The following is a 22,421-nucleotide window of genomic DNA, read 5'->3' on the forward strand; positions in this document are numbered from 1 at the left end:
AGGGGGCCGCCGGCCAGGAGGAGGGCGCAGGAGGAGTCCTACTCCTACCGGGAGTAGGACTCCCCCCAATCCTAGTTGGACTAGGATTCCCCGAGGGGGAAAGAGAGAGAGGGGGGTCGGCCACCTCTCCTAGTCCTAATAGGACTAGGGGAGGGGGGAGGCGCGCGGCCACCTTGGGCTGCCCCTTTCTCCTTTCCACTAAAGCCCATTAAGGCCCATATGGCTCCCGGGGGGGGGGTCCGGTAACCTCCCGGTACTCCGGTAAAATCCCGATTTCACCCGGAACACTTCCGATGTCCAAATATAGGCTTCCAATATATCAATCTTTATGTCTCGACCATTTCGAGACTCCTCGTCATGTCCGTGATCACATCCGGGACTCCGAACTAACTTCGGTACATCAAAATGCATAAACTCATAGTAACTGTCATCGTAACGTTAAGCGTGCGGACCCTACGGTTCGAGAATAATGTAGACATGACTGAGACACATCTCCGGTCAATAACCAATAGTGGGATCTGGATGCCCATATTGGATCCTACATATTCAACGAAGATCTTCATCGGTCAGACCGCATAACAACATACGTTGTTCCCTTTGTCATCGGTATGTTACTTGCCCGAGATTCGATCGTCGGTATCCAATACCTAGTTCAATCTCGTTACCGGCAAGTCTCTTTACTCGTTCCGTAATACATCATCCCGCAACTAACTCATTAGTTGCAATGCTTGCAAGGCTTATGTGATGTGCATTACCGAGAGGGCCCAGAGATACCTCTCCGACAATCGGAGTGGCAAATCCTATTCTCGAAATACGCCAACCCAACATCTACCATTGGAGACACCTGTAGAGCTCCTTTATAATCACCCAGTTACGTTGTGACGTTTGGTAGCACACAAAGTGTTCCTCCGGTAAACGGGAGTTGCATAATCTCATAGTCATAGGAACATGTATAAGTCATGAAGAAAGCAATAGCAACATACTAAACGATCGGGTGCTAAGCTAATGGAATGGGTCATGTCAATCAGATCATTCAACTAATGATGTGACCTCGTTAATCAAATAACAACACTTTGTTCATGGTTAGGAAACATAACCATCTTTGATTAACGAGCTAGTCAAGTAGAGGCATACTAGTGACACTAAGTTTGTCTATGTATTCACACATGTATTATGTTTCATGTTTCCGGTTAATACAATTCTAGCATGAATAATAAACATTTATCATGATATAAGGAAATAAATAATAACTTTATTATTGCCTCTAGGGCATATTTCCTTCAGTCTCCCACTTGCTTAGAGTCAATAATCTAGATTATACTGTAATGATTCTAACACCCATGGAGCCTTGGTGCTGATCATGTTTTGCTCGTGGAAGAGGTTTAGTCAACGGGTCTGCAACATTCAGATCCGTATGTATCTTGCAAATCTCTATGTCTCCCACCTGGACTAGATCCCGGATGGAATTGAAGCGTCTCTTGATGTGCTTGGTCCTCTTGTGAAATCTGGATTCCTTTGCCAAGGCAATTGCACCAGTATTGTCACAAAAGATTTTCATTGGACCCGATGCACTAGGTATGACACCTAGATCGGATATGAACTCCTTCATCCAGACTCCTTCGTTCGCTGCTTCCGAAGCAGCTATGTACTCCGCTTCACATGTAGATCCCGCTACGACGCTTTGTTTAGAACTGCACCAACTGACAGCTCCACCGTTTAATGTAAACACGTATCCGGTTTGCGATTTAGAATCGTCCGGATCAGTGTCAAAGCTTGCATCAACGTAACCTCTTACGGTGAGCTCTTTGTCACCTCCATATATGAGAAACATATCCTTAGTCCTTTTCAGGTATTTCAGGATGTTCTTGACCGCTGTCCAGTGATCCACTCCTGGATTACTTTGGTACCTCCCTGCTAAGCTTATAGCAAGGCACACATCAGGTATGGTACACAGCATTGCATACATGATAGAGCCTATTGCCGAAGCATAGGGAACATCTTTCATTTTCTCTCTATCTTCTGCAGTGGTCGGGCATTGAGTCAGACTCAACTTCACACCTTGTAACACAGGCAAGAACCCTTTCTTTGCTTGATCCATTTTGAACTTCTTCAAAATCTTGTCAAGGTATGTGCTTTGTGAAAGTCCAATTAAGCGCCTTGATCTATCTCTATAGATCTTTATGCCTAATATGTAAGCAGCTTCACCGAGGTCTTTCATTGAAAAACTCTTATTCAAGTATCCCTTTATGCTATCCAGAAATTCTATATCATTTCCAATCAGTAATATGTCATCCACATATAATATTAGAAATGCTACAGAGCTCCCACTCACTTTCTTGTAAATACAGGCTTCTCCGAAAGTCTGTATAAAACCAAATGCTTTGATCACACTATCAAAGCATTTATTCCAACTCCAAGAGGCTTGCACCAGTCCATAAATGGATCGCTGGAGCTTGCATACTTTGTTAGCTCCCTTTGGATCGACAAAACCTTTCGGTTGCATCATATACAACTCTTCTTCCAGAAATCCATTCAGGAATGCAGTTTTGACATCCATCTGCCAAATTTCATAATCATAAAATGCGGCAATCGCTAACATGATTCGGACAGACTTAAGCATCGCTACGGGTGAGAAAGTCTCATCGTAGTCAACCCCTTGAACTTGTCGAAAACCTTTTGCGACAAGTCGAGCTTTGTAGACAGTAACATTACCATCAACGTCAGTCTTCTTCTTGAAGATCCATTTATTCTCAATTGCTTGCCGATCATCGGGCAAGTCAAGCAAAGTCCATACTTTGTTCTCATACATGGATCCCATCTCAGATTTCATGGCTTCAAGCCATTTTGCGGAATCTGTGCTCACCATCGCTTCTTCATAGTTCGTAGGTTCATCATGATCTAGCAGCATGATTTCCAGAACAGGATTACCGTACCACTCTGGTGCGGATCTCGCTCTGGTTGATCTACGAGGTTCAGTAGTATCTTGTTCTGAAGTTTCATGATCATCATCATTAGCTTCCTCACTAATTGGTATAGGTGTCGCAGAAACAGTTTTCTATGATGTTCTACTTTCCAATAAGGGAGCAGGTACAGTTACCTCGTCAAGTTCTACTTTCCTCCCACTCACTTCTTTCGAGAGAAACTCCTTCTCTAGAAAGGATCCATTCTTAGCAATGAATGTCTTGCCTTCGGATCTGTGATAGAAGGTGTACCCAACAGTCTCCTTTGGGTATCCTATGAAGACACATTTCTCCGATTTGGGCTCGAGCTTATCAGGTTGAAGCTTTTTCACATAAGCATCGCAGCCCCAAACTTTAAGAAATGACAACTTTGGTTTCTTGCCAAACCATAGTTCATAAGGCGTCGTCTCAACGGATTTTGATGGTGCCCTATTTAACGTGAATGTGGACGTCTCTAAAGCATAACCCCAAAACGATAGCGGTAAATCAGTAAGAGACATCATAGATCGCACCATATCCAGTAAAGTACGATTACGACGTTCGGACACACCATTACGCTGTGGTGTTCCGGGTGGCGTGAGTTGCGAAACTATTCTGCATTGTTTCAAATGTACACCAAACTCGTAACTCAAATATTCTCCTCCACGATCAGATCGTAGAAACTTTATTTTCTTGTTACGATGATTTTCAACTTCACTCTGAAATTCTTTGAACTTTTCAAATGTTTCAGACTTGTGTTTCATTAAGTAGATATACCCATATCTGCTTAAGTCATCTGTGAAGGTGAGAAAATAACGATATCCGCCACGAGCCTCAATATTCATCGGACCACATACATCGGTATGTATGATTTCCAATAAATCTGTTGCTCTCTCCATAGTACCGGAGAACGGCGTTTTAGTCATCTTGCCCATGAGGCACGGTTCACAAGTACCAAGTGATTCATAATCAAGTGGTTCCAAAAGTCCATCAGTATGGAGTTTCTTCATGCGCTTTATACCGATATGACCTAAACGGCAGTGCCACAAATAAGTTGCACTATCATTATCAACTCTGCATCTTTTGGCTTCAACATTATGAATATGTGTGTTACTACTATCGAGATTCATCAAAAATAGACCACTCTTCAAAGCTGCATGACCATAAAAGATATTACTCATAAAAATAGAACAACCATTATTCTCTGATTTAAATGAATAACCGTCTCGCATTAAACAAGATCCAGATATAATGTTCATGCTCAACGCTGGCACCAAATAACAATTATTTAGGTCTAATATTAATCCCGAAGGTAGATGTAGAGGTAGCGTGCCGACCGCGATCACATCGACTTTGGAACCGTTTCCCACGCGCATCGTCACCTCGTCCTTTGCCAGTGTTCGCTTAATCCGTAGTCCCTGTTTCGAGTTGCAAATATTAGCAACTGAACCAGTATCAAATACCCATGTGCTACTACGAGCTCTAGTAAGGTACACATCAATAACATGTATATCACATATACCTTTGTTCACCTTGCCATCCTTCTTATCCGCCAAATACTTGGGGCAGTTCCGCTTCCAGTGACCAGTCTACTTGCAGTAGAAGCACTCAGTTTCAGGCTTAGGTCCAGACTTGGGTTTCTTCTCCTGAGCAGCAACTTGCTTGCCGTTCTTCTTGAAGTTCCCCTTCTTCTTCCCTTTGCCCTTTTTCTTGAAACTAGTGGTCTTGTTAACCATCAACACTTGATGCTCCTTCTTGATTTCTACCTCCGCAGCTTTCAGCATTGCGAAGAGCTTGGGAATTGTCTTGTTCATCCCTTGCATATTATAGTTCATCATGAAGCTCTTGTAGCTCGGTGGCAGTGATTGGAGAATTCTGTCAATGACGCAATCATTTGGAAGATTAACTCCCATCTGAATCAAGTGATTATTATACCCAGACATTTTGAGTATATGCTCACTGACAGAACTGTTCTCCTCCATCTTGCAGCTGTAGAACTTATTGGAGACTTCATATCTCTCAATCGAGGCATTTGCTTGAAATATTAACTTCAACTCCTGGAACATCTCATATGCTCCATGACGTTCAAAACGTCGTTGAAGTCCCGATTCTAAGCCGTAAAGCATGGCACACTGAACTATCGAGTAGTCATCAGCTTTGCTCTGCCAGACGTTCATAACATCTGGTGTTGCTCCAGCAGCAGGCCTGGCACCCAGCGGTGCTTCCAGGACGTAATTCTTCTGAGCAGCAATGAGGATAATCCTCAAGTTACGGACCCAGTCCGTGTAATTGCTACCATCATCTTTCAACTTTGCTTTCTCAAGGAACGCATTAAAATTCAACGGAACAACAGCACGAGCCATCTATCTACAATCAACATAAACAAGCAAGATACTATCAGGTACTAAGTTCATGATAAGTTTAAGTTCAATTAATCAAATTACTTAAGAACTCCCACTTAGATAGACATCCCTCTAATCCTCTAAGTGATCACGTGATCCAAATCAACTAAACCATAACCGATCATCACGTGAGATGGAGTAGTTTTCAATGGTGAACATCGCTATGTTGATCATATCTACTATATGATTCACGCTCGACCTTTCGGTCTCTGTGTTCCGAGGCCATATCTGCATATGCTAGGCTCGTCAAGTTTAACCTGAGTATTCTGCGTGTGCAAAACTGGCTTGCACCCGTTGTAGATGGACGTAGAGCTTATCACACCCGATCATCACATGGTGTCTGGGCACGACGAACTTTGGCAACGGTGCATACTCAGGGAGAACACTTCTTGATAATTTAGTGAGAGATCATCTTATAATGCTACCGTCAATCAAAGCAAGATAAGATGCATAAAAAGATAAATATCACATGCAATCAATATAAGTGATATGATATGGCCATCATCATCTTGTGCTTGTGATCTCCATCTCCGAAGCACCATCATGATTACCATCGTCACCGGTGTGACACCTTGATCTCCATCGTAGCATCGTTGTCGTCTCGCCAATCTTATGCTTCCACGACTATCGCTACCGCTTAGTGATAAAGTAAAGCATTACATCGCGATTGCATTGCATACAATAAAGCGACAACCATATGGCTCCTGCCAGTTGCCGATAACTCGGTTACAAAACATGATCATCTCATACAATAAAATTCATCATCATGCCTTGACCATATCACATCACAACATGCCCTGCAAAAACAAGTTAGACGTCCTCTACTTTGTTGTTGCAAGTTTTACGTGACTGCTACGGGCTTAAGCAAGAACCAATCTCACCTACGCATCAAAACCACAACGATAGTTTGTCAAATAGACTCCGTTTTAACCTTCGCAAGGACCGGGCGTAGCCACACTCGGTTCAACTAAAGTTGGAGAGACAGTCGCCCGCAAGCCACCTATGTGCAAAGCATGTCGGGGAAACCGGTCTCGCGTAAGTGTACGCGTAATGTTGGTCCGGGTCGTCTCGTCCAACAATACCGCCGAACCAAAGTATGACATGCTGGTAGGCAGTATGACTTATATCTCCCACAACTCACTTGTGTTCTACTCGTGCATATAACATCAACATATAAAACCTAGGCTCGGATGCCACTGTTGGGGAACGTAGTAATTTCAAAAAATTTCCTACGCACACGCAAGATCATGGTGATGCACAGCAACGAGAGGGGAGAGTGTTGTCTACGTACCCACATAGACCGACTGCGGAAGCGTTGACACAACGTAGAGGAAGTAGTCGTACGACTTCCTGATCCGACCGATCCAAGCACCGTTACTCCGGCACCTCCGAGTTCTTAGCACACGTACAACTCGATGACGATCCCCGGGCTCCGATCCAGCAAAGCGTCGGAGAAGAGTTTCGTCAGCACGACGGCATGGTGACGATCTTGTGTACTACCGTCGCAGGGCTTCGCCTAAGCACTGCTACAATATAATCGAGGTGGAATATGGTGGCAGGGGGCACCGCACACGGCTAAGGAACGATCTCAATGATCAACTTGTGTGTCTAGAGGTGCCCCCTGCCTCCGTATATAAAGGAGCCAAGGGGGAGGGGGCCTCCGGCCAGGAGGAGGGCGCAGGAGGAGTCCTACTCCTACCAGGAGTAGGACTTCCCCCCCCCCCCCCAATCCTAGTTGGACTAGGATTCCCCGAGGGGGAAAGAGAGAGAGGGGGGTCGGCCACCTCTCCTAGTCCTAATAGGACTAGGGGAGGGGGGAGGCGCGCGGCCACCTTGGGCTGCCCCTTTCTCCTTTACACTAAAGCCCATTAAGGCCCATATGGCTCCCGGGGGGGTTCCGGTAACCTCCCGGTACTCCAGTAAAATCCCGATTTCACCCGGAACACTTCCGATGTCCAAATATAGGCTTCCAATATATCAATCTTTATGTCTCGACCATTTCGAGACTCCTCGTCATGTCCGTGATCACATCCGGGACTCCGAACTAACTTCGGTACATCAAAATGCATAAACTCATAGTAACTGTCATCGTAACGTTAAGCGTGCGGACCCTACGGTTCGAGAATAATGTAGACATGACTGAGACACATATCCGGTCAATAACCAATAGCGGGACCTGGATGCCCATATTGGCTCCTACATATTCAACGAAGATCTTTATCGGTCAGACCGCATAACAACATACGTTGTTCCCTTTGTCATCGGTATGTTACTTGCCCGAGATTCGATCGTCGGTATCCAATACCTAGTTCAATCTCGTTACCGGCAAGTCTCTTTACTCGTTCCGTAATACATCATCCCGCAACTAACTCATTAGTTGCAATGCTTGCAAGGCTTATGTGATGTGCATTACCGAGAGGGCCCAGAGATACCTCTCCGACAATCGGAGTTACAAATCCTATTCTCGAAATACGCCAACCCAACATCTACCATTGGAGACACCTGTAGAGCTCCTTTATAATCACCCAGTTATGTTGTGACGTTTGGTAGCACACAAAGTGTTCCTCCGGCAAACGGGAGTTGCATAATCTCATAGTCATAGGAACATGTATAAGTCATGAAGAAAGCAATAGCAACATACTAAACGATCGGGTGCTAAGCTAATGGAATGGGTCATGTCAATCAGATCATTCAACTAATGATGTGACCTCGTTAATCAAATAACAACACTTTGTTCATGGTTAGGAAACATAACCATCTTTGATTAACGAGCTAGTCAAATAGAGGCATACTAGTGACACTAAGTTTGTCTATGTATTCACACATGTATTATGTTTCCGGTTAATACAATTCTAGCATGAATAATAAACATTTATCATGATATAAGGAAATAAATAATAACTTTATTATTGCCTCCAGGGCATATTTCCTTCATTTAGATCCGTATGTATTTTGCAAATTTCTATGTCTACAATACTCTGCACGGAGCTACTCTAGCTAATTGCTCCCACTTTCAATATGTATCTAGATCGAGACTTAGAGTCATCTAGATTGGTGTAAAAAGCTTGCATCGACGTAACTCTTTATGACAAACTCTTTTATCACCTCCATAACCGAGAAATATTTCCTTAGTCCTCTAAGGATATTTTTGACCGCTGTCCAGTGATCTACTCCCAGATCACTATTGTACTCCCTTGCCAAAATCATGCTAAGGTATACAATAGGTCTGGTAGACAACATAGCATACTTTATAAAACCTATGACTGAGGCATAGGGAATGACTTTTTCATTCTCTTTCTATTTTCTGCCGTGGTCGGGCATTGAGTCTGACTCAACTTCACACCTTGTAACATAGGCAAGAACCCTTTCTTTGCTTGATCCATTTTGAACTTCTTCAAAACTTTATCAAGGTATGTGCTTTGTGAAAGTCCAATTAAACGTCTTGATCTATCTCTATAGATCTTGATGCCTAATATATAAGCAGCTTCACCGAGGTCTTTCATTGAAAAATTCTTATTCAAGTATCCTTTTATGCTATTCAGAAATTCAGTATCATTTCCGATCAACAATATGCCATCTACATATAATATCATAAATGCTACAAAGCTCCCACTCACTTTCTTGTAAATACACGCTTCTCCAAAAATTTGTATAAAACCATATGCTTTGATCACACTATCAAAGCGTATATTCCAACTGCGAGAGGCTTGCACCAGTCCATAAATGGATCGCTGGGGCTTGCACACTTTGTTAGCACCTTTTGGATCGACAAAACCTTCTGGTTGCATCATATACAACTCTTCTTTAAGATATCCATTAAGGAATGCAGTTTTCACATCCATTTGCCAAATTTCATAATCATAAAATGCGACAATTGCTAACATGGTTCGGACGGACTTAAGCATCGCTACGGGTGAGAAGGTCTCATCATAGTCAACTCCTTGAACTTGTCGAAAACCTTTTGCAACAAGTCGAGCTTTATAGACAGTAACATTACCATCAATGTCAGTCTTCTTCTTGAAGATCCATTTATTCTCTATGGCCTGCCGGTCATCGGGCAAGTCAACCAAAGTCCATACTTTGTTCTCATACATGGATCCCATCTCAGATTTCATGGCCTCAAGCCATTTTGTGGAATCTGGGCTCATCACCGCTTCCTCATAGTTTGTAGGTTTGTCATGGTCAAGTAACATGACTTCCATAATAGGATTAACATACCACTCTGGTGCGGATCTTACTCTGCTTGACCTACGAGGTTCGGTAGTAACTTGATCAGAAGTTTCATGATCATCATCATTAGCTTCCTCACTTACTGGTGTAAGAATCACTGGAACTAATTTCAGTGGTGAACTATTTTCCAATAAGGGAGAAGGTACAATTACCTCGTCAAGTTCTACTTTCCTCCCAATCACTTCTTTCGAGAGAAACTACTTCTCTAGAAAGGATCCATTCTTAGCAATGAATATCTTGCCTTCGGATCTGTGATAGAAGGTGTACCCAACAGTATCCTTTGGGTATCCTATGAAGACACATTTCTCCGATTTTGGTTCGAGCTTATCAGGTTGAAGCTTCTTCAAATAAGCATCGCAACCCCAAACTTTAAGAAACGACAACTTGTGTTTCTTGCCAAACCATAGTTCATAAGGTGTCATCTCAAAAGATTTAGATGGTGCCCTATTGAATGTGAATGTAGCCGTCTCTAATGCATAACCACAAAATGATAGTGGTAATTTGGTAAGAGACATCATAAATTGCACCATATCTAATAAAGTACGGTTATGACATTCAGACACACCATTATATTGTGGTGTTCCAGGTGGCATGAGTTGCGAAACTATTCCGTATTGTTTCAAATGAAGACCAAACTCATAACTCAAATATTCACCTCCACGATCAGATCGTAGAAACTTATTTTTCTTGTTACAATGATTTTCCACTTCACTCTAAAATTCTTTGAACTTTTCAAATGTTTCAGACTTATGTTTCATCAAGTAGATATACCCATATCTGCTCAAATCATCTATGAAGGTTAGAAAATAACGATACCTTCCGTGAGCCTCAACACTCATTGGATTGCATACATCAGTATGTATTATTTTCAATAAGTCAGTTGCTTGCTCCATTGTTCCGGAGAACAGCATTTTAGTCATCTTGCCCACAAGGCATGGTTTGCAAGCATCACATGATTCAGAATCAAGTGATTCCAAAAGCCCATCAGTATGGAGTTTCTTCATGTGCTTTACACCAAGATGACCTAAACGACAGTGCCGCATATAAGTTGCACTATCATTATTAACTTTGCATATTTTGGATTCAATATTATGAATATGTGTATTACTACGATCGAGATTCAATAAACCATTCACCTTGGGTGTATGACCTCGGAAGGTTTTATTCATGTAAATAGAATAACAATTATTCTTTGACTTAAATGAATAACCGTATTGTAATAAACATGGTCCAATCATATTATACTCAACGCAAACACCAAATAACATTTATTTTAGGTTCAACACTAATCCCGAAGGTAAAGGGAGTGTGCGATGGTGATCTTATCAACCTTGGAATCACTTCCAACTCACATCATCACCTTGCCCTTAACTAGTCTCTGTTTATTTTGCAACTCCCGTTTCGAGTTACTACTCTTAGCAACTAAACCAGTATCAAATACTGAGGGGTTGCTATAAACACTAGTAAAGTACACATCAATAACATGTATATCAAATATACTTTTGTTCACTTTGCCATCCTTCTTATCCGCCAAGTATCTATGGCAGTTCCACTTCCAGTGACCATTTCCTTTGCAGTAGAAGCACTCAGTTCCAGGCTTGGGTCTAGTTTTGGGCTTCTTCATGGGAGTGGCAACTTGCTTGCCATTCTTCTTGAAGTTCCCTTTCTTTCCCTTTCCCTTTTACTTGAAACTAGTGATCTTGTCAACCATCAACACTTGATGCTTTTCTTGATTTCTACCTTCGCCGATTTCAGCATCATGAAGTGCTCGGGAATCATTTTCACCATCCCTTGCATATTATAGTTCATCATGAAGTTCCAGTAACTTGGTGATAGTGACTAGAGAACTCTGTCAATCACTATCTTAACTGGAAGATTAACTCCCACTTGATTCAAGCGATTGTAGTACTCAAACATTTTGAGCACATGCTCACTGGTTGAGCTATTCTCCTCCATCTTGTAGGCAAAGTACTTGTCAGAGGTCTCATACCTCTCAACTCGGGCATGAGTCTGAAATACAAATTTTAGCTCTTGAAACATCTTATATGCTCCGTGTCGTTCAAAATGTTTTTGAAGTCCTAGTTCTAAGCCGTAAAGCATGGTGCACTAAACTATCAAATAGTCATCATACCGAGCTTGCCAAACGTTCATAACGTCTGCATATGCTCCTGCAATAGGTCCGTCACCTAGCGGTGCATCAAGGACATAATTCTTCTGTGCAGCAATGAGTATAATCCTCAGATCACGGACCCATCATTGCTACTATCATCTTTCAACATAGTTTTTCTCTAGGAACATATCAAAAATAAATGGGGAGCTACAACGCGAGCTATTGATCTACAACATAGTTATGCAAATACTACCAGGACTAAGTTCATGATAAATTAAAGTTCAATTAATCATATTACTTAAGAACTCCCACTTAGATAGACATCCTCTAATCATCTAAGTGATCACGTGATCCATATCAACTAAACCATGTCCGATCATCACGTGAGATGGAGTAGTTTTCAATGGTGAACATCACTATGTTGATCATATCTACTATATGATTCACGCTACGGGTTCGAGAACTATGTAGACATGACCGAGACACGTCTTCGGTCAATAACCAATAGCGGAACCTGGATGTTCATATTGGCTCCCACATATTCTACGAATATCTTTATCGGTCAAACCGCATAACGATATATGTTGTTCCCTTTGTCATCGGTATGTTACTTGCCCGAGATTCGATCATCGGTATCTCAATACCTAGTTCAATCTCGTTACCGGCAAGTCTCTTTACTCGTTCTGTAATGCATCATCCCGCAACTAACTCATTAGTCACATTGCTTGCAAGGCTTATAGTGATGTGCATTACCAAGAGGGCCCAGAGATACCTCTCCGATACTCGGAGTGACAAATCCTAATCTCGATCTATGCCAACTCAACAAACACCATCGGAGACACCTGTAGAGCATCTTTATAGTCACCCAGTTACGTTGTGACGTTTGATAGCACACTAAGTGTTCCTCCAGTATCCAAGAGTTGCATAATCTCATAGTCATAGGAACATGTATAAGTTATGAAGAAAGCAATAGCAACAAACCAAACGATCATCGTGCTAAGCTAATGGATGGGTCAAGTCGATCACATCATTCTCTAATGATGTGACCCCGTTCATCAAATGACAACTCTTGTCCGTGGCTAGGAAACTTAACCCTCTTTGATTAACGAGCTAGTCAAGTAGAGGCATACTAGTGACACTCAGTTTGTCTATGTATTCACACATGTACTAAGTTTCCGGTTAATACAGTTTTAGCATGAATAATAAACATTTATCATGATATAAGGAAATAAATAATAACTTTATTATTGCCTCTAGGGCATATTTCCTTCATGGACAAGGGACAATTTCACGCAATCTTGTGTGGGACATCTTATGGAAGGTGAAAGTGCCAAGCAAAGTAAAAATCTTTGGATGGAAAGCCTTGAATGGCCTAATCCCGGGCCTAGCAGTGTTGGCAAATAGACACACTCCTACTTTGGGTCAATGTCCGGTTTGCTCTTCAGGTCTTGAAGATATTAAGCATCTGATGTTCACTTGCAGCCGGGCAGAAGATGTTTGGAAATCACTGGGTCTTCAAGACATTATTATGGAGGCTACATATGTTTACAGATCTGGATCCATAGTTCTTGAAGAGCCGCTTCATCGACAGAATAATAAATCGTTGGTAGTTGGGCAAGTTGGGTTGACGGAGATGATTATTGTGGGAGTTTGGTATATTTGGTGGCAACGTAGAGAGTTTGTGAAAGGGGTAGGTCTGCTTTTGCTATTCAAGCTATAGCAACAAACTATGTGGGTGCTTATTCAAAATCTGAACCACAAGCAATAACATGGTGCAGACCACCAAGACTATCATATAAGTTGAACATCGATGCATCTTTTTTTTAAATCGGAACAGGTGGAGCAGGTGCAGCGCTAGGGAATGCAATTGGCGAAGCTATTGCATGGGCTTGCTAGCATCTAGACCGATTACTTGATGCAGCAACGATAGAGGCAACAACGCTCCAGAAGGGTCTGTACATGATGGAAAAAATGAGTTGTGTTCCGGTAATAGTTGAAACAGATTCTCTGGAACTTGTACAAGCTTTTAATGGGCTCATTCAGGTGTGGAGTCCATACTTGGCTATACTAGCAGATTGTTTTCAGATTGCATCTAGAATTGGGAACATCTCCGTGCAACATTGTAGAAGGGAAGTGAACATGATGGCGCACACATTAGCTAGACATGCTTTTACTTCTAATTCTTTCGTGTTTTGGGTGGGTAATCCTCCTAGCTTTATTGTCTCGGCTGTAATGAACGATGTATCGTAATTTAACCTGATATAAAATGTGCCATGATGGATTTCCCTAAAAAAACTTTTCCTGTTTTTGCACCCTTCTTTTTATATATATGTCTAGAATATATAAATGTTTATAATAATATGGTGAACATTTTTCAAAATATACACTGAACTTTTTTTGTAACTCAAGTGAACTTTTTTCATATAGTGACTTTTGTGCTATACGGTGAACAGTTTTTTAATATAGTGGAAATATTTTTAGTATACGTTGAACATTTTTTAAATACACAATGAATTTTTTTGTAATAAACAGTGAACATTTCTGTAATACACGGTGAAATTTTTTTTAATACACATTGAACAATGTTTAAACACACATTGAACATTTTTGTAATACCCGGTGAACATATTTGAAATATGCGATGATCTTTTTATATGGTGAACATTTTTGTAAAATATGATGAACATTTTTGTAATACGTGGTGAACATTTTATGTAATATACAAATAAATGACAAAAAATAAACAGGAACAAAATAAAGCCGGAACAAAAGCCAAAAGAGAAAAAGGAACCAAAACAGAAAAAAACAAAAAATCGGAACAAAACTGAAGAAAAAACAGGAGAAAGACCAAAACGTCGAACAAGAAAAAAAATCAACGAAAGAAACAACAGTGAACGAAGCAATCACGCGGACCCCGTAGTGGACCTGCCCAACTGGGTCCACTGCGGGCGTTTGCTCGACAGTTTGTCGCTCGCGGGCGGGAAATAGGAATCTTCCATCAGTGCTTTCACTGGGTCCAAAACAAAGGTGGGCCGAGTTAGGGGCACACTCCTTACAAGGACCACCAAATTCCCGTTTCTGCTGGCCGGTCGGCCTAGATCTGCCTCGGCCCATCCAGAGGAGAGAAGAAAAAAAAACAAGAGCAAGGGAAGCTGAAAAAAACGTGGATGATTTATAAAATATCCTGAAATAATAAAAATGTTTGTGAATATAAAAAAATCATGGATTTCAAAAAATTTCATGAATTTAATAAATGCTCCTGGATTTTACAACAATATTCACACATTTGTAAAAATGATAATGAATTTAAAAGTGTTTGGAATTTTAATACAAGTGTTTCACGAACTAAAAAGTGAAAAAGGTAAATGAAAAAAGAACAGAAACATGAATAACAGGAAAGAAACCCGGTATAACACTAGGGAAAATGAAAAAATTGATTGGAAGCTTACCGAAATCATGGAAGAAAAAGCTTGTTATTGGTCGGCCCAGTGGCACCCTTGGGTGAGCGTTTGCTTGACTCACAACACGTAGCATGTGGAATAGGAATTCATCAAGTTCGTTGTGTATGATTCATTTTTCCCACATGTTGGGCCGACAAAGTGGTAGCGAAGTCTTATTTAGACGCCCTTAGAGTATTTTTTTTTCATTTGCCAAATGTTTTTATATATATACCCCACTTATGAAAGTTGGGTTAGGGTTTAGCACTCTTCATCCTAGCCATCTAATCGAATATATTAGCTTAGAATTTAAGTTTGATCGCTAGAAATTACTAAATAGTGACACTTACTTGGTGTGTTGATGTGCATGGTGAGAGACATGAAATCACCTGCAGAATGAGTACGTCCAAACATGTGCACGATTTGCTTTATCTATTCAAATATTGGCTCTAAATTTGTCACCATGCTGGAATACCATAGCAAAACCGACAAAATAAGTGGCCCGAGTATAATCACAAGTTCGTGTAGTAAAACTGAACATGGATGCATCTTTCTTGCATGATGACTGCACAAGATCACGTCGTGTTGTAATAGGAGATGTTGTTGGTGCCCTTCTATATGGATTATAGAGCTGGTGCTTATACCTTATACGCCACGACGTTGAAATGGGGTCTGATTCTAGCAAGCGAGATGGGTATACATAACATCGTTGTTCATTCAGGTTGCTTGAACCTCTTCATATGCATAAGGAGTGGCATGGGATCTTTTGCGATAGCAGCCCCATCATTGATAATTGTTCCGATTTAGCCAAGGAATTCATGAACATCACCATTGAGCATTGTGCGTGTACATCTAATCGTGTGGCTCATGAGTTAACTAGCTTGACTAGGGTTCATCCTTCGACTATGTGGATGGAGAATCCACCTTCTTTTGTCTTGGTCTTCAGTTTTTTTGACGGTATCTACACACTATATTATAACAAAGGGTTACAACGCTTACAAAGTGGAAACCAAATGAAACAACCAGAAACACATGTGTCATGAAGCTTTGCAAAAAGTAACCCGAAAAAACAAATTTTGATTATTGAAGTCCCTACACCATGCTCAACCTTCATCCAGTGTTGATTACCGCCAGCACCGAAGGTCCTCCGGGAAAGAGGGTCAGCCAATATGCCCAAATCTGGAGAAACACCTTCGCAGTTGATGATGCTTAATGAGTCGACTTACCGATCTGCCGCAGACTGTTGGGATCTATGGTAGGGTGCGTCGGCTACAAATTAAAAATTCCTACCCGCAGAACATCTAGAACATGCTATGAGAGATGGATAACGGGTCGTTACCACTAGACGTGCAATGTTGTGCAGCGGAAGTAGAGTTTAGGCAACGCGTCTGCGGTGTCATCTTCTCCTCAATCTCCCATGTAGCCGATTGGATTCCACGAACAGGTTCGCCGGAGCGACGCAAGTGCACTGCCTCTAACGGTATTTGCATGTTCGGGAGGAACACCATGTGGTGGACTGCTAGGTCCAATCACACAGCCGGCGGCGAGTGGAGGTGGCTACATGCAACACATGCAAAGCCCCTAGTGATGACACTAAAGCGATCAACTAAAATCGTATGACGCACCTCCACCATATATAGGCATCTGTCGCGGGCTCAACACTTGGGCCTCGCATGGATCCTAAAACCCAAATTATGTTCGGCCTGGATTCGAGTCCTAGTAGGATTACATCTGACTCGTGGAGTTGGATCTGGTCTCATGGGTTCCTTCCCTTAAGCACGTGAACCCTTAGGTTCAAGTCGGGTCACCTCCAACCTGCTCCACTAGTAGCAGCCTCTAGCAAGGCGTGCCAACCACCAAGTAGACAATGAAGCCGGTAGGCGAACCTGACATACTTCTGATTTCTTTGCCACACGATATATGTTGTCGGGATCAAGGCGAGTCTGTCATCCTTGTGCTAGCCCGACCTCTTTCTAGTTTCAGCGATGCCGATCACAAACCGGATTATCTCATAATCTTTGTCGCATGGCCATGCTTATCTTGGTCAAATCACACGAGGGGCGCAGGGTACATCTCTCCTGACCGGAGGGGCAAATCTCATCTTGCTCGACCATGTCTCGCAACATGGGTTTGGACAAGCCCGAAACCTACCTTTATAACTACACAGTTACATAGTAGCGCTTGGTCAGCCCAAAGCAGGTCTGTCACCATCCCGTGTACATGTGACAGGTCATGTTTTAGGACATAGAACGTATGTTGTACTAGAGACTTATTGATGACATACAACTGCATCTCATGGTAGAGTCTATCTGACTCAGACCTTATTTGGACTCGGATCCGACTATGTCGAACCCAACCAGATTCTTCTAAGTTCATATTATCCGGATAGTATCCAATGCTCCATGGCTAGTGAGACCGAGCCATCCACCATGTCGTATGCTATTCTAGTCGGTAGCACGTCCATGCAGCCCTTTCGACTGGGGACCTTTTAGGACAATCATCATGCAATGCATAGTCCCACAAATAAGTCACGTACTTACTGATGCGCATCATTGATAATGTCCAAGGACTATCTTTATTCATAAACACATAGGAAATATCATCATACATGATTGTCACTAGGGCATACCTCCAACACAAACAACTGGATCCAAACTTTGTGGAGCGTAGGCCGAGGATCTTTCCGATGTTCACTAGATTCTATCGCCGCCATCAACATTCGTCAAGGTTGAAAAAGAAGGGTGTAGCGGTCTGCCTCCATCCTCTAACCCAGCTTGAAGCCAGGTTTTAGTCGTGGACAATGTATCCCTTTTTTAAATGAAATGAAGCCAGCCACTAAGGCATTCATCAAAAAGTAAATTAGTGACACTTATATCTACTCTCTCCACCCTATAATATAAAAATGTTTTTAAAATTATTTTAACTTGAAAAATGTTCTTATATTATGAGACGGGGGCAATATTTAATTGTAAGTTAATGATTATGCATTTTATGAGGAAAACATTGGTACTACAAATATTAAAGGGCTAATAAGTTTTTAGGTTGCCTTTGACCATCGATGAAATCACTAATATATAAGATGCATAATATAAAAGTTATATCATTAGAAACTTCTTTCAAATAAGAATTTAGCGATATGCTTTGTATAACATGCATGTCATATATTATTGATCTAACCTATGATCAAGAGTAATATTGAAAAACATATTAGGCCCTATATATTTGAATGGAAGAGACATAATATATTTAAAAAATGGATGCAAGTGTGCTTTAGGACTTCAGCGGTCCCTCAAAACGCCCACATATGTCTGGACCACGTAGTCTAACGTGTTGTGCCATCCAACGCGGGTTTGTACCGGTCCGTCGGGCAGACCAGACATACTTTTCCCTGCAAACGGGAGACAAAGTGGGGGAGGGAGCTTTGCAGTCGTCCGAACCACTGCCACGCCGTGTCTGACCGCCTTGGCCCACTCGAAACACCGACCCGCACTAGCGTGCATTATCGCCCTTCTCTAGTTGCCCGCATGCATGCCGCTGGAGATCAGCCGCTCCATTGACGCTGGCGCAGAACAGACGCGACCTCTCACTGTCGTCATTGAAGCGGAGGCCGACCAAGAGAGCGCCACCCGTTGCACTATTGGGGAAGGTAGTAATTCAAAAAATTTCCTACGATCACGCAACATCTAACTAGGAGATGCATAGCAACGAGAGGGGAGAGTGTGTCCACATACCCTCATAGACCGAAAGTAGAAGCGTTTAATAACGCGGTTGATGTAGTCAAACGTCTTCACGATCCAAGTACCGAACGTACGGCACCTCCGTGTTCAGCACACGTTCAGCGCGATGACATCCCTCGAGCTCTTGATCCAGTAGAGGGTCGAGGGAGAGTTCCGTCAGCACAACGGCGTGACAACGGTGATGATGAAGTTACCGACGCAGGGCTTCGCCTAAGCACTACGACGATATGACCGAGGTGTTGAACAGTGGAGGGGGGCACCGCACACGGCTAAGAGATTGTCTGTTGTCTCTTTGGGGTGCCCCCTGCTAATACGTCTCCAACGTATCTACTTTTCTAAACACTTTTGCCCTTGTTTTGGACTCTAACTTGCATGATTTGAATGGAACTAACCCGGACAGGCGCTGTTTTCAGCAGAATTGCCATGGTATTATTTTTGTGCAGAAATAAAAGTTCTTGGAATGACCTGAAACTTCACAGAGAATATTTTTGGAATATGTAAAAAATACTGGCGAAAGAATCAAGGCCAGGGGGCCCACACCCTGTCCACGAGGGTGGGGGCGCGCCTACCCCCCTCGTGGGCCCCCTAACGCTCCACCGACCTCAACTCCATATATTCACGTTCGGGGAGAAAAATCAGGGAGAAGGATTCATCGCGTTTTACGTTACGGAGCCGCTGCCAAGCCCTAATCTCTCTCGAGAGGGCTAATCTGGAGTACGTTTGGGGCTCCGGAGAGGGGAATCCATCGCCATCATCATCATCAACCTTCCTCTATCACCAATTCCATGATGCTCACCGCTGTGCGTGAGTAATTCCATCGTAGGCTTGTTGAACGGTGATGGGTTGGATGAGATTTATCATGTAATCAAGTTAGTTTTGTTAGGGTTTGATCCCTAGTATCCATTATGTTCTGAGATTGATGTTGCTATGACTTTGCTATGCTTAATGCTTGTCACTAGGGCCCGAGTGCCATGATTTCAGATCTGAACCTATTATGTTTTCATGAATATATGTGAGTTCTTAATCCTATCTTGCAAGTCTATAGTCACCTATTATGTGTTATGGTCCGTTAACCCCGAAGTGACAATAATCGGGATACTTACCGGTGATGACCGTAGTTTGAGGAGTTCATGTATTCACTAAGTGTTAATGCTTTGGTCTGGTACTCTATTAAAAGGAGGCCTTAATATCCCTTAGTTTCCAATAGGACCCCGCTGCCACGGGAGGGTAGGACAAAAGATGCCATGCAAGTTCTTTTCCATAAGCACGTATGACTATATTCGGAATACATGCCTACATTACATTGATGAACTGGAGCAAGTTATGTGTCACCCTATGTTATAATTATTGCATGAGGAATCGCATCCGACATAATTATCCATCACTGATCCAATGCCTACGAGCTTTTCACATATTGATCTTCGCTTATTTACTTTTCCGTTGCTACTGTTACAATCACTATAAAACCAAAACTATTACTTTTGCTACCGTTACCGCTACTATCATATTACTTTGCTACTAAATACCTTGCTGTAGATATTAAGTTTGTAGGTGTGGTTGAATTGACAACTCAGCTGCTAATACTTGAGAATATTCTTTGTCTCCCCTTGTGTCAAATCAATAAATTTGGGTTGAATACTCTACCTTTGAAAACTGTTGCGATCCCCTATACTTGTGGGTTATCAAGACTATTTTCTGGTGCCGTTGCCGGGGAGCATAGCTCTATTCTTTGAGTCACTTGGGATTTATATTTGTTGGTCACTATGAAGAACTTGAAAGATAAAAGAACCAAGATTTTTCCCTCAACTACGAGGGGAGGTAAGGAACTGCCATCTAGCTCTGCACTTGATTCACCTTCTGTTTTGAGTAAACTTGCAACACCTACACCTGCTATTCATTCTGATATGTCGCATGTTATTGATGATGCCACTTCTGCTTTGCATGATACTTATGATGAAACTACTTCTATGCTTGATAATACTGTGCCATTAGGTGAACTTTTTGATGAACAACTTGCTAGGGTAAGAGAGAATGAATTTATTGAAACCGATAATATTGATGAAAGTGATGATGAAGATTCTCCCCCTAGATAAGAATTGCATGTTGTGCCTGAGGGTTATGTTATGGATGAAGAAACTGCTAGAGACTTCTTAGCTTGCAATGATAGATATGATCTTATGAAATTATTAGTTAAGCTTAAAGAAAATTCTTTGAATGCTAGAATGAAATATGACCCTACTTTTGCTACTTCACCTATCTTTATTTCCGATAAGGATTATGATTTCTCTGTCGACCCTGAGTTAATTACTTTGGTTGAATCTGATCCTTTTTATGGCTATGAATCTGAAACTGTTGTGGCACATCTTACTAAATTAAATGATATAGCCACCCTGTTCACTAATGATGACAAAACTCGCTATTACTTTATCCTTAAGTTATTTCCATTCTCATTAAAGGGTGATGCTAAAACATGGTTTAATTCTCTTGATCTTGGTTGTGTGCATAGTCCCCAGGATATGATTTATTAATTCTCTGCTAAATATTTCCCCGCTCATAAGAAACAAGCTGCCTTAAGGGAAATATATAATTTTGTGCAAATTGAAGAAGAGAGTCTCCCACAAGCTTGGGGGAGGCTTCTCCGATTACTTAATGCTTTGCCTGATAATCCTCTCAAGAAAAATGAAATACTTGATATCTTTTATAATGGACTAATCGATGCTTCCACAGACCACGTGGATAGTTGTGCTGGTTGTGTTTTCAGGGAAAGAACTGTTGATCAAGCTGAATTGCTATTGAATAATATGTTGACTAATGAAAATAATTGGACACTTCCTGAACCAACTCCTAATCCAACTCCGAAGAAAAGGTGTATTCTATTTCTCAGTCCTGAAGATATGCAAGAGGCAAAGAAATTGCTTGCTCACGAAGACCTAGGGCATTTGAGGAAGCCCATCATTGGAATATACCAGCCAAGTTCTATAATGAAAAATTCCCACTAGTATATGAAAGTGACAAAATAAGAGACTCTCTATCATGAAGATCATGGTGCTACTTTGAAGCACAAGTGTGGAAAGAGGATAGTAACATTGTCCCTTCTCTCTCTCTCTCTTTGGGGCCTCCTTTTCTCTTTTTTATGCCCTCTTTTCTTTTTTTCTTTTTTTTCATCCGAAGTCTCATCCCGACTTGTGGGGGAATCATAGTCTCCATCAGCCTTTCCTCACATGGGACAATGCTCTAATGATGATCATCACACTTTATTTACTTACAACTCAAAAATTACAACTGGATACTTAGAACAAAATATGACTATGTGAATGCCTCCGGTGGTGTACCGGGATTGCGATGAATCAAGAGTGACATGTATGAAAAAAAATTAAGCATGGTGGCTTTGCCACAAATACGATGTCAACTTCATGATCATGCAAAGCAATATGACAATGATGATGCGTGTCATAATAAATGGAACGGTGGAAAGTTTCATGGCAATATATCTCGGAATGGATATGGAAATGCCATAATAGGTAGGTATGGTGGCTGTTTTGAGGAAGATATAAGGAGGCTTATGT

This window comes from Triticum urartu, chromosome 2A (genome assembly GCF_056163025.1).
Source record: "Triticum urartu cultivar PI428250 chromosome 2A, HENAU_Tu73, whole genome shotgun sequence".
NCBI lineage: Eukaryota > Viridiplantae > Streptophyta > Magnoliopsida > Poales > Poaceae > Triticum > Triticum urartu.